The sequence below is a fragment of the Branchiostoma lanceolatum genome, chromosome 9, assembly GCF_035083965.1.
Source record: "Branchiostoma lanceolatum isolate klBraLanc5 chromosome 9, klBraLanc5.hap2, whole genome shotgun sequence".
Lineage (NCBI taxonomy): Eukaryota > Metazoa > Chordata > Leptocardii > Amphioxiformes > Branchiostomatidae > Branchiostoma > Branchiostoma lanceolatum.
Window position 1 is genome coordinate 17,180,979 of NC_089730.1, and position 14,997 is coordinate 17,195,975.

Sequence of the window (14,997 nt, forward strand, 5' to 3'; positions counted from 1 at the left end):
CAAACCGGGGCCCAGCCGGACTGTCTGCTGTCATCTCTTAATTAACGTGTATATAGAAATATTCACGAATTATGCTCTTAACTAAGAGTTTTACCGTTTTTTCTACTGTATATCAGAAAATTTGTTCCACAAACTGCCCAACCGATCGCTAGTTTAGAAATTTGACCTTAACATACGTTGTTACAGACGTACATGCAGACATACTAAAGGTAAAGACTACTAGTCTCCGGTCTAATGCATCTCCAAACAGATTGCCTGACGTATCTGGAGGCCAATATGTCATACAGATTCTCCATCTGTCGACAATTACCAAAGATAACATCAGACTGATTGATGGCGTCTGTGCACAGGGACTGCATACGTCAGAGGGAGGTGCATCTACGGGGCGGTCTACCTACGCTGCATGACTTATCGAGCATGTAGCATATTTAAATTGACTTATAGTTCTGGTAGTATCGACTTTGGGTTGAAACTTCGAAGGCCAAGGACTTTGGCTTAAAAAAGAAAGTTTACTGAGCTTTGAGTAACACCAAACATTAAAACCGTAAATTGTCATCTGATTTACCGAAGATAAGTCTAGCAAGAAAGAAGAGCTTCCGGCATGTCAGAGTATCATCATGGTTTCCCTGGTTGTAACAATAAATTCGTGGCTTATATGCATTTCCTGCAACTGTGGTTTATACCTTAAATCTAGTACGCCAAAATAGTTACTCAAGCAGCAATTGAACCATCTGGAATTGCCTTCACTTCATTAACATATCTACTCAGAGTTTGGTATAAAACCTAGTTCTACCAGATCTTTCTTTAGTCACTGACGAAAGATAGCGGATGCTGTCTGTAACGTCTGACTGTTTAAAGATTTCATCCAGTTGCTTGAGTTACTATTTTTGGCGTATCTTATAACCTTCATCAACGTATCTAAAACCTAGTAGTTTTTTCTTCATTTCTGCGCTTTTAGCTCGTAGAAAATAACTGATATGGCGAAGGGAGCATGCACATGGACATGACATTTTCTAGGAAAAATGATTTAACGCAATCTGCTAGATTTGTTGAAGCTAAGTCATTTAACATCATAAAGAGACTCACAAACATCCATGTACCGGCATCAAAAGGTATTAGTATCTCTTTACAAGGCACTCGATCCATTATTGATGATAGGGTTGAAAAGATATATATCATCAAAGGTGATTATAAAAGATAGGAAAATTCATATGCTTGTCGCCATTTTATGTAGTTTGTCCAGAGAAAAGAAGTGCCGCCGGGATATCAAAGTGCGGGCGACCCTTTGTGTAATAGACACACCCTGAGGCAGCAAACCCCATTTTCTTCGCTGGTCCACGCATGCAATGCAGATTGAATTTTCCACACAGTACCAGAATGCTGCTATTACGGCATTTATATTTACCCCTGCAGCTAAGCAAAAGCAGCTCGTATGTCTTAACCTTACAAAGATGAAAATATCTAGGGAAGATTTCAGGGACTCCTGCCATCTGTACGTCTCTTAAGAAGATAGACCCGACATTCAGTACCGAAGTGCCACAAAAAGCTCCTCAGCCTTTCCTGCCAATAAACATATATCTTGATGTATCGCCAAAGCAGGTAAAATACGGGAAATCGTGAATATAAAACACTAGAAGATTAGAATCTATTATAAATGTCTGTTAGATATTAAAAAAAAGCCACGAATCCCTTGCCAAGAGAGCATCTGAGCCAGAACGGTAATTAAAATCTGCTATCAAAGGAACATAATTCTACGGCGATGTCAGCACTTGGGCTGACAGCGAGCTTGACTTATGGGGAACCAACCGGAAGAAAGACAAATCGGCTGAAAAATTTACCTATTTCAAGAAAACAAACATATAATTTTTCTTAGATAGATAAACAAATAAAAGATTTATAACATAATTACCTCCATCATGTCGTTGAGAAAGAAATCGCCTAAGGCTTTTGAAGAAAACTGATGGAAAATCCTAAAATTTGTGTTTTGAAGGGGAGCATGTTGCCCCGGCTTTAGCACTACGTACGGAATGAGGTGAAACGGCTATTTCTAAAGAACGGACGGAGATTTCTCATCTGCATCTTACCTCTATCTCAGCTTCATCACGTCGTCATCGCGCACCGATATACCAAGATGGGAACTTCACAGCAAGACGTGATCGAGCGGACTCCATTTTCCCCATCAGTCTGAGAAAAAGGAGAGAACCTTCTAGACTAATCGGCACACCGCTGGGAAAAAGTCAGTCCAGCGGCTTGCTTGTTAGCGTCTCCTCTCACTAGCTGACTGTCGTTCCGGCAAACCAACGGGGTGGTTCTGAGCAGCAGCTATAGCTGTCCAGAAACGGCTAGCGCCGGGACTTTGTAGCAAGTAAGCCACACCAACCTAACACCTTCAGTCCCAAATGACAGGTCAGATAAATTGAGCAGAAGATACACCCTGCCAGTAAGGTCCGCCTTATTTGTCTACCGAGGCACGGAGTTGCCGTTCTTCCCTGTGAAGCAGGGGTTGATGGATGATGTTCGGGGTGCAGATGTGGCAGAGCCTCGCCGAGCTTCGGTCGACAGGTGCGCGCTGGGTTGGGCGGTGGATCCCGGGCAGGCCCACGTCAGGCCAGGATGAAACCATCTTAGAAATGGGAGGGACAATGCTCCGTTGTCGAGAAGTATAAAGCTAAAGAAAAAGAACATCTCTAATAACACTATCACTATGTAAACAGTATCAACAGTCGGGCTCCCCAAAGATTGGATTCCACTGATCATGTAGGTTAATTGAAAAGCATGATTGAAAGTAGGGATTAGAAATACACGACTTTTTGGAAAACCCCAGGCCCCCAGTCTCCCGATAGACGATGTATCTGCGTCACATAAGCCTTGTTTCCGACTGAGAGATAGGATCTAGCAGCCAGCGAGCTGAATACTACAGAAGATATAGCCACGGCATTGCAAATTCCTTCCTGAATCTTTACATTAATCACCAATGAATTTTAAATGAAACATACATTCTACCTATAATGGTGCCATACCCACTATGTGACGTTTGTCGTAAGGAAAAAGAAATGTTTTTAACTTTTGTCTTATAGCAATTTTACGATGTCTGTCAATAGACGGAAGTCCCTTAATTGAACGATAAATTTTACTGGAAATCTTGATGATGGGGCGGAAGTCTGACAAGGACGGGAAAGAGGCAATCTTCTCTCCTGAGTTTTCCGTGATTCTACCTATTCGCTGGGGGAAGTATCCGCACACAAATCACGGATAGGGGCTGTTTGTCCAAAGCTTTTATAGCTTCTCGGGGAAGAGAATTCGATAATCGGGACGAAGGCTGATGTCCTCTCTTATGGCCGCATTCTTCATTTGGGGATTTAGAGGCCGTAATGTGGAAGACGGCACCAACGGCAATCATTGGAGCTGATGCCGCAATCCAAATAGGGAGAGATAGACATAAAAACATAACGTTAAAATCGCTTGCATCAGATTGCTGTAACATGCTTCAGCATCCTTACCAATAATTGCATTTTTCTATATGATACGTGTAATACATAGATATTGATGAGTTTTCCCGTTTTCAGTATCTGGCTGTAATTGGAAGCAGGAGATGATTGCTTTCTTGCAGAACAAAAATAATCTAAATCAGAAGTTGGAGATTGAGTTTTGAGTAATCCAAAGGATTGTCCTAACTTACTTCAAAAATTCATTTCAATATAATTGTAACATTGATCACTTAGCAATTTAAACAATTAAGATTAAGTACACCCAGCAGTTGCTTTACGTTTTTACATCCGCCAATCACTTAGCAATTTAAACAATTAAGATTAAGCACACCCAGCAGTTGCTTTACGTTTTTACATCCGCCAATGGCTATTGAAACTATTGAATTATTGGGAATAAGATACGATGATGACGTTAACGTAATCCCTGCTTTCTATCAAGGCCAAGTCTAAACGTCATATTGATTAGCATGTTGTGTCTTTTGTCTTCATCTAATGTGCCAATTAGGAAAGATCTCATGTAGAAATTTCAATCAATGTCACCTTTGAAGTTTGAAAACTCTTTACACTTGATCTTAGCTTTCCTGGAGATTGCATTTGTCCTGAAGGCGCATGCATCTAACATGCTGTAACTACTAATGTACTAAAGCCATTCTGTAACGTAAGGACAATATACAAACTAGATGTTCTTACAATTACTTCACATAGTAAATTAGATCAACGATATATAATTGCATACCAATATTCGGAGAGGGATGTTACATCATTGCACTATACAAACGTGTTAAAACTGTGATTCCCCCCCCCCCCGCCTTAGTGGGGTGCCAGTTGACAGTTCACGAGAGTTTCTGTAAAACTTCAGTCTTACCAGATTTTTTACAGTTTTGAAGGGAAACAAATAACCAAACTTTATTTATGTCCTACAAACATGACTAAATCCATAATAACATTCTACCCCCAAGAGAAAAGATTTGAGTGTTTCTCAAGAAGAATTGATGACATCTGCTGTTATCTATTTATCATAGAGTGTGCCTAGCTAACTCTAAGACACCTATCAGTATACAGCATGTTATGCATACAACAGGAGGGCCTATTTTGAGGTGGTTTCAGGAACTCAGCAGACCTTGTGCAGCTTGTTTATGGACAGCTCACAAACAAACGAAGTACGAAATAATGTTGAAATATGCTGAAAAGTGGTTGTCCATGTCATTCGCATAAAGATTCTGTTCTCAACACTATTTTCAATTCTGGGGTCAAATGTTACATGATGGGGCTTTAAGTAAGAAACCACTTAATCCTTTTGACTCGAAAAGGTGAACAAGAAGCGTTATTTTCACTGGCACCAGAAGACACATCTATATAGTCATCTGCGTACTACTAGCGACAAGTGGAGCAATATTGATGGCCTAAAGTACTTCTGGTAATTGTTTTCGATTCCAATATTTATATCCGCCAAAAGGTTACCCTAATGGCTTTGAATATTTTTAGATCACTCAATCGTGGTCGGAAAATCGTTACGAATGAATTACGTTTGATAAGTGACGCATTGTTGTTTTTTAATTTTCCTTTTTTTGAACCAGATACATTGACAAAATATAGCATTTATTAAGAGAATTTTTTCCTCCTTTCCAACAAGTTGTTTGCATAGTCATTAGAACATTTTACCTTAAACTCTACAACATAAACAACTACCGTCTGCTCTATAGAACTTGTTTCCTAGTATGTGCCACGTTTTTTATTCGTCTTCATAAAGACATCTGATAGTGAAGCTAAGAACAAATTTGTTTATTTATCCACTGAAGAAAGCCACCTTAGTAATACTAATGATTATTAGAATCAATTAGCATGCCTATTAGATACACCCGCTACGCAACATTAGTTAAAAACAATAGATAGAGGGAGAAGCTTTAGTTAACACGTTGTAAATAACAATTGGAGATTTATAGTGCATAGATCACATTTGCTGATTTAATGGCAAATTATCTTTTGATTTATGTCATATTGTGTGCTCCATGCACTCCTAACTTTTTAATCACGTTCATTGAAGGGGTAATTTAACTTTTGAATAGTTGGAATATTAGCTTTTACATCACTTTTTTAAATCTTTTTGTATCATATGGTTTTTCTGCAATGTTTTTGTAGCCTACCATTTTTTTGGATAGGTAATGGCTGGGCTACAACATGTGGTCATGTTTTGCAAATGCTCGCTCAATATATTTTTTATAGTGTGATATCAAAACGATTAACTTCTTAGATATCAAACTCGCCCTTTATGAACTATATGGATGAGGCTGATAAAGCATATCTGTTATCATTTATCTCATAACCAAAATAGTTATGGATGCATCCTTGTATCTTTAAATAACTCATGCGATAATGCAGCAGCTCTTTTTCAATCCCCTTATAACTTTTCATACCCTTTTCTTCAGGATTTAGATTGTTGACTGCTAAAGGCTAACTAGTTATGAGTTATTCTTTTCTTCTCTCGTCAGGTATGATTGACACTTTGTGACACGCCTAGTCAACTGAAGTATGAGATTTGACATTCCAGCCACGCATGGAGAAACATGTATGCGCACGGTGAAGTCAGAGTAGAGTCCCCATCAGCGGCGAGTCAAGGCAAAGACTCGGCGAGTCAAGATCAAATCTAAGGATAACAGATAATGGTGGATATGATCGTTTGTATGTAGCAAATGTAGACAGTTTAAGTCCATATTGATCTTGTCATATGCTTTCGTTTATGATGGGATATCGTCAAGTACGTTTATGCTGATATGGCGTAAAGGTCAAGGTGTTATATGAGACAATTTTTTACATTTTTATAGATGAAAGACATCAAGAGACATGACAGGGAATGAAAACAGTGTTACCGACTATTATACAAAATATTACCTTTTTTTTACTTAGCAAAGCTTTACGAGAATGCAGTTGTGTACTTCGATGCCGAGAGGGCTATGTTGTAATTGTATTGTTCGGGAGCAAAGTATGCGAAAGAAGAAGTCGAGGAAGAGCACGCTTCAAAAACAATAATATTTACCCTTACATGACAGATAAACAGTCTGTTAGCTCATTTATCACAGATCCTCAGCTCTTACCGTTTTTATGATATCTTCTTCATAACAGCGATTAATTAAACATTTCATAAGTAGAATTCAAAGCCACAAGAATCTTGGAAGAATTAAAGACATTTTGTTCAGCGGATGATATGAATATTCCGTGACAGCCATTTCCGTTCCTTGAAACCCTGAACGAAAATCCGTTGCCTCTTTCTCTCTGCTGCCATGTCGGTTGAATACAAAACTGAACTCAAAACAGATGCAGTAACGATTTCTGAAGGATTGCATGGGTTCATCAGGATATGTATTCGTCTTCGGTTCTCCATTTCCTTTCTCTCACGTGGAAATGCCAACTGCACTCACGTTAGATTACAGGATCTTCAGTGGTATTATCAGTATTCTATTATCAGCTATCCTAACCACACACGTCAATGCACCACTCCGTATAAATACTTGTCATTGTCAAAACATTTTTTTTCTAAGTGCAACATGTTTATTTTTCTATAAATGTTTAGCTTAGAAAACAAGCCAACTACGTTGTAGAAATCGTAACGATAAGCTAATTCCGTACTTATTTTGTTTTGCCTTGAGGTGAGCAGGTATAATTCCCTTTGAATTTAGTATCGTGTCTACTTACACATTCTTAACTGTGTAGGAGTTGCTTTTATAGGATGACGGATTTTGGTGATTATTTTGAGAAATCAGTTGAAGAAGACAGCACGGTTTTACGCATACGCATGTTCAGATTAAACCTGGTTGCTTAATGCATCCTATCTGACAATTCTGCGGGTAACCGACTCTTAATGACATTTAATGATGATGGTGACGAATCACTGTCATCATACCAGATGCTGGCGCCCCTACTTGGGCATTTTTTAAGTTCATAGATTAGTTGGAATCCATCACCTACCTCCAGTCATGCATGTTGCCATGTAGTGATTAGGTGGGGAAAACGTACAGTGCACCTCTTCGTATTCTTGGTCTGCCAAACAACGTTAAAACAGGGTCAAGCATGTGCTTTCGCATTGGAAGAGCAGGGGGAACAAGGTACATGGGAGCAAGGCCAGATAAGTCCTCTGTGGGGATTCCGCCGCAACGCTGCGGCACACTTAAGGGGCAAAGCCTCAATTAAGGAAGGCAATTTAGACAGGAAGACAACGCTGGCGAGTGAAAGTGAATGCTGAGTGTCCTTGCCTCCCCCAGACGCAAAGTGTTGGGTTTGAATCCACCCTGGAGCTACGAGAAATTAATAAGGTGATTGAAAAAAGAATTTTCAACTCCTAAAAAAATGAAGTGTGATTTTGAGACTTTAACTCAAAACAAACGCTAAACTCTTGAACATCGTTCCGCTCATTTTAGGTGTCGAATGCAGGCTATTGACCATCTAAGGGCTGTATATGTTTACCTCCATGAAAAATGGAGCTATTGTTTTGGCCTGTCGGAGTGTCTGCCTGTTTGTGCTTATGATTTTTTTGGTTGGATTATAATGATATCTAGTATATTGGTAGCTGTTGGAAAGACGAAGATCAAAGTTAATTGTAAGCCTCCTGTCGGCTTTCCATGCTATTTCAGCAGAATAGTTGCATCTTGGGCTAGCTATGGTCCTGATATTTTGGTTGCAGTTAGCTTCTAATACAAGGAACAAGTGGTCTAAGTTTGGGCCTCCTAGCAGATTGTTGTGAAACTGCAGGGGCGTTTTCTTAATGCCATTTCTGCTTTTTTAATTGTGCGGTAAAGATGACACAAATCCTCCAATTTTCCAACCATCCCATCCCTCACCACGGGGTTTGCTGTAACGGAATAACATCTGCTGATTGCGATGTCCAGCTGTAATCAGAACAGACACACGGACGGTTGAGGACGTTTCGAGGTAATACATTACAATTAGACCTTGTCTCAACAACTGTATCACAGCATGCCTTGGACAGGAAAGGACGTAGCCGATTCCTTTCATCGTTCTACTCTAAGAAATACGTTTCTTTTAAATAGTTTTTTTCTCAGAATGTCAGAATGATGTAATAACCTACAACCTACAGGGTCTAATGGGCTCCATACAACAGGCAATGCACACTCAATACACAATTGTACAGGCATTTGATATGATTCCTCAAGCTTGGTGATAAATGAATGCTCAGAACTTTTATTTTACCGGTACATGGTATAGTGATTTGATAACCAGGATGCCATAATCAGAAGAATGTATTGTGTAGTAACAAAAAAAAAAAAAATGTACCAACTAGGAGCCATCTCAAATTGAACCATGTTGCTCTGGACTTGACCTTTTGTAGAAGAACAATGAGAAATCTTCTGATAACGTACAAGCTGGCAATTTCCATGGTAGAAAGCATTTCTCAAAATCAGAACTTGCCAATAAGAATTCACATGCCACCCACTGATGCTATCGACTCCGATCGATACACGTCTATTTCACTCCCGTGAGACGTATTGATTGCCGGTATCGATGGTCGACAAAACACGATTACTGATAAACAATAACTCAGAGCAAAAATGAAATCCAAGTCAAGCTAATGCTATAGATTCGCCTTAGATGAGTGCAAAGGTGGCGATATGACGTATACCACGGCTGTCCCAGATCCCTGGAATTTGGACAAGTAGTTCACGCAAGCGCACTACTTCCCTTCTGTTGCCAACGTACGTCTAATATGAAGTACAGATGGTGTACGGGTAGCAGCAACAAACATTCTTCTGACTATAATTGCGTGCAAGTATAAATGCAAAGTAGCTAATGGTAGTCATCTCTGTCTTTTAAAGGTTGATTGGTGTAAATAAAGTGCTCGCATGGGTAAATATATATGTATATATGTAAAATAGAGTGCCAACAGGTCGGTTTATAATGACAACATTATTTAACAAATTGATAATCTAAGTATACAAAATCACACCGTGAAAAGTATCGCGGATGTTGTCATTTACAAGACGAAGAACACATTATTCACATTCAGAAGGCTTACACTATTGGCCAAGGAAAATATTTTTTTTTTCTTCATTTATTTTTCTTGATCGTAACGAAAATCTGTTCTAGTTAGCTGTTAGTATTTCTCAACTAGAACCTGCTGATTAGGTATGCACAGTGATGCTTCCCGGAAGGCAGCCATTTGACAGACGCCCACTCATCACGTTCTACTGTTCCGGGAATGGGACGTCGTGAAGTGGATCACATTAGACATAATGGTGCGTTCGGGATTTCCAACTGTCGTCCCGGTGGTTCTCCGTAATCTTGAATATTTGAAAGATATCCGTTGCACTTAGTCATAAAACTCCACCATTATTCTTCCGACAGAAATAGGGCTCCACGAGGGACGGTAAAAACGCAGAGTCAGACTTCCAATAAAATATCCGTAGTCTAAGGAAACAATTCGAGAACAAAACTTATTAAAAGACATGAACCGACAATTATTGCTGCGGTAGTATTTCGAAAAGGCCGTAAAATAAATGTCTTTGATCCATGGGTTCATCAGACGATTTAATGCCCACCATATTTAACTAATGTGGGCCAATCCGATGGAAGAACGTACTAACATGAAATGGACATCTGTTTCTTTTCATCCATTAAGCAGATGCAATAAAACAGAATAATAATAGACCATAAACAGGCTCCATAAATGGGAAATTTACTTGAAAGCCCGACGGTGGGATTTACGGTATGTATTTATCATAGCCGAACGACTTGTAAAACTTTGTTGTAAGTTCGAGTGTGTGCCAACGTAGTTCACATTCTCTCGACAATAAAGGATGATGATACGACTGCTTTTCGTGACATGCTGCCAACTTCTATCTTTGTTTCACTTTATACTTCGCCCGAACTGCCAATAGACGCCAATGCAAATTGAAGAAAGCTGTACAATACAAATGGCTAGGACAGACTATCCTAGTGCAGAATGTAAAGAGGAAGCACGGCCCTTTGGCCAGCTCGGTCATCAATTGTCGCGTCTATGGTCCATGAGTCTCGTAAATGCTGGTAACGGCGCCACACCGTCTAAGATGAAGCTTTAAGGAAATGGTACTAGTCGTCTGGAGTGGGAGTATCTGAGACGGAAATGGCGATACCCTTACGAGGGTAAGTGCTAATGTCTAAATGTTCCGTTATTTCTGTATGCCAAGCCTAAGAGTGCATTTCTCACTCTTTATCATTTCTTTATCACGTTCTTTATACCCGGTAAGAAACGTGAAAGCACAGATCACGGTAAAGCAGGATATAAGTAGTTGGACGTCGACGGGGAATTGAATTCTTCTGCACGGAATCCACCGTTAATAGATCCCCAAATCACATAGGGTGATCTAAACTCTGTATGCAAAGCACGTGGATATCTGTATTGTACAGTACATGTACAGTCATCATTGTACTTCAAGTGCTGAGAACGCGAGAAAAGCTGGAAGAAAAGTTTCAATCAAAAAGTCTTGATACTGGCATTTGCGAGAACCTTGTCAACAAGCTGTTGCAGTGGATAAATCCGTGGGGCTGATGTTTCTGAATCCGCTTTACAGCATACGACACTTTTAATTACGCCCTATGTGAGCCTATGATCCCAGGGACTATACCGTAGAGGAGAACGCTGCGGCCCTCGAGATTGATTACTTACGTTTTCCCGCAGGGATGAGGTGGAAATTAAACTACAGTTCAGTATTTCGGAGGTCATTGTGTAAATCTTCAGGACCGAGGTAAAATTGTTTCGCGAATGATGGAGAGTCCGGTTCAAAAACATTGGCTTACTAGGGCATTGAACCACAACAGGAGGGAAATGGAATGAGCCGTTGAAAAAGGATGACTGTGTGTTAAGATAGACGGAAAAGGGATTTAGAAGCACAGTGAGGCTTCATTAACATAGAGAGAGAGAGAGAGATCTTATCTGCTGTCCCATCATTATCTATGAAAGTAAATACTGCACCGGTATGCAAAGATGCACCTTAAACATGTTGACAAACGACAAGAGAAAGCTGTAATTACCAGATCCGCAGAATGTAGCAGCTACATGTCAAAGGAAGTAATAGCCTGTAACGGCGTCAATAACACAATATTTTATCATTCTCACCACGTAATGCACAGCGAATAGAAGTTTTCCGTTCATTTCCGGATTAAGAAATGATATGACAGTAAGGTACACGCTTACGTTGAACATTTGACACAACAGATTAAAAGAAAAAAAAGTGTAAATGAAGTTAAAATTACCATGCTTTGATCATAAGACGCGTAGCTACACAAAGACATATGCGGTGTTTAATAACCTGAAATAGGTCACTGTAACATTAAAGTTCGTAACGTTTGAGGTGGTTTAAATGGTGTGTAGTTGCAGGCTTGTAATCAGTAAGCAGAGTTGCAGAACAAGTTCCTTCTATTTTTCCATAATCTCCAAGCAGAGGTTTCGTTCGGGGGATTATAGTCGCCGCGACTTCTCAAGGTTGGCTCCTTGCCCTCCGACCGAAACCTCTGCTTGGAGAATGATTTTTTTTCTCAGACTCAGAAATACTATGATTGCTTATGTTTGTATATCGATAAATATAAGTTACACCAAGATCAGTTTTTCATACTGAACAATACGGACACATACCGATGGCGTCGTGTAGCACAAGTGGTATAGCGCGCGGCTGTCAAATAATGGGACCCGGGATCTAATCCCAGGTTGTGCCCAGAGACATGTCCGAACTTGCGCCCCGACGCTGTGCCCTTGGGAAAGGCACTTAACACGACTTTCCTCACTTCACTCAGGTGTAAATGAGTACCTAACTCATTTAGGGCTAGGGACGTCCCTCGGATAGGACGTTAAATGGAGGTCCCGTGTTTGGGGAGAGTCACACCTTGAGCACGTAAAAGAACCCACCACATCTTTCGAAAAAGAGTAGGGGCATGCCCCGGTGTGAGTGGATCAAAACATTCCGGTCTAAATGGGGTAGGGAATTTCCCGAGCAGCCTTCGTACCCCCTGCTTCTCCTAATGGGTCAGTGAAGTCATGCTTGTCTCGAGCATTGATGTTTCTGACCTAGGGCGAAGGGATGCTGCTACAGTAAGAATTAGTTCAGTGCTTTGATGAATGGCCCCCTACGGCCTTGCACTGAGGGAGTTCGTTAAAAAACAACAACTATAGGGTGTGAAGTACGATGAAGAAAGGTAATACTAAAGCATGCGGCTCACTTTGCACCCTAACTTGATTTAGAAAATTTTGTGAGCTACTTCAATTCCAGCAATTAGTGAAATGGTGGAAATAATGAGGCATCTTCAGGTACGGTGTTTTCAAAACTAAATCGATGAACAGAATTATCTTGGAGGTCCCAAATGTGCACTAACATTAATAAGACCTGACGGTACTGCAATTAATGCAAGTGTGAAGGAATGTACTAGCCTTACATGCATGATGCACAATTTGGCGTATAACTGTATGTCAGGCGGTACATTCTTTGGACTCCCTGGTCATATTCTACCAATCAGATACAGCATCCTTATTAAGTTAGCTAGATTCAACGAAAATAACTTATCATCTTAACGCAACATTGCTGGAATTTTATTGAATCTTCCACATTTTTTAAATGTATTCAGTAATTCCAAACCGGTTTAGCAAATGATCATAGTGATCCCCTGTGGCAAGTTAACACATTTCCTGAATGTTATTATTCTTCCAAAAACTATTCTTACGAAACTTTATTGTGACATAGCTGTGAAAAATATAAGAACAAACTTAAAGGGAAATATAAACACAAATCTGAATAAAATATAACATAAATGAAAGAAATAGAGATAGAAACTGAATAAGAGAATTTTGTTAAGTGCATCTATTTAGATGACAAATAGAAGAAAAAATCTTCGTCACATGTATTGAGATCAACAATATCTATCTATCCATCCATCAAGTCCCAAAGCTAATCAGCCGTAAGGGCAGTATGACGTTCTGCAAAAGGATCGTCAGCTATATGGAGCCACATTAATTAGTGCAATGCCATGTGAAGAAACGCTGAGCTAATGCGGATCTCAACATTAAACGTCACATGAGACATGTTCATTCACGGTATTACATGCACGAGTTGGCACCTACTACTGTATAGTAACAAAAACATTATCAACAAACCAGTGCAGTCGTGCAGTCGTTCAGATGAAAAAAGTATCTTATCAAACGGTTGCACACCCAAAGATTATAATTGTTTGTTGAATTCCAGAAGCCTGCGTGAAATAATTTAACTCTCAATACAGAAAAGAATGGATATGACATTTTGTATCATATTGTATTTTGTATCATACGTAAGCAATGGAGATGAATATTACAAACCAGGCACCGATAGAAAACGAAATACACATGTTAACCTCTTTGAACTCTTGCCATGAATCTTAAATATGGATCTTATCTTTTAAGTCCTGAACCTCACTGGTTCATTTCAAATCTCTTCTCTATATATGTAGTTAACAAGTTCTAATCCCTCCAACTTTTGTGCTCTCAAGAGGACTTTACTAGTTCTTTAGGTATAGTGACCGGTGCGATGGCCAAATGAGTAGAGTGTTCGCATTGTGATTTTGATCCCTGGCCAAGTCATACCAAAGACTTTATAAATGGTACATATTGCATTCTCTGTATAGAACTTGGCATTAGGAACGTGTATGGTAGTTGAGCATTTACGACCACCTGTGGACTATCCCCCTGTTGTAGTGATTGCACAATGTTAATATTCTGGCAGAATATTTTAACTCGGGACGTGACACATTCAAGGCAAGCGATAAAATGCAAGTGGCCTGACAACGTACCTCCATTTGCGATTGGGGAGAAAACAAAGTCACCCCAAACAGAGAAGAGTAAAACACGCCTTGACATGCAAATGCTAGGAGGATCTACAAAGATAATTATTAAAAAACATTGACTTACCTGTCTCTAGAGGGCATTCTGAACTGTCAAAGGGGTCTCCTCTAGGTCTGATACATTTTTTCATATCAGAGATCATGCGAAACGAGGTCTACATTCGCAGCACTCGGGATAGACTCCGTGGCGACTGCCAAGATTTGCCGACAGTGGATACTGATGTGGCCTTGGCGTAAGAACCCGAACTGAATCACCGGCGTGGAAGAAAAGGAAAAAAAAAGAACACATTACAGGTTATGGACTACCGCTTGATGCCCTGCGTCCCGCTAATAGGAAATGGCTGAAGCTGGGCCGGTTGTGTGCACCTGATAGGACACTATCGATTATAACCGGAGCTTTGCCCGCGCGGCCCTGACGCCCATTCGTTACCAGTCGGTACTTGCCGCACCGCTGATGGATGCCGTCCGACTGGAGTAGCTCACCCGCTACATCAGATTTAGTCCCAGAAATTTCCGTCTGTGCCGGAATGCGAAATTGTCTTTATATATACACATGTAGTTGGTTATGTATATATATTTTCAAAACATACGGCCTCCCCCATAGAAACATCAGCTTTTGCGTTATTGTATCTGTGCGTACCCGTCAATACAATCATAAAAT

The 14,997-nt window shown here is 40.1% G+C and overlaps 1 protein-coding gene across 2 annotated transcripts in view; it reads right to left on the minus strand.

Annotated features, from left to right (window-relative positions):
* LOC136441512 (leucine-rich repeat-containing protein 4C-like) overlaps window positions 1–14,791 on the minus strand; it is a 36,843-nt gene extending 22,052 nt beyond the window's left edge. The window contains exon 1 of one of the 2 annotated variants that reach the window (XM_066437845.1): window positions 14,404–14,791. The gene's annotated coding sequence lies outside the window, so the exon portion shown is untranslated. Of the gene's footprint in view, window positions 1–2,084; window positions 2,587–14,403 lie in introns of those variants that run through there. The other variant, XM_066437844.1, reaches the window with a different exon arrangement.
* Between the last annotated feature and the right edge of the window lie 206 nt (window positions 14,792–14,997).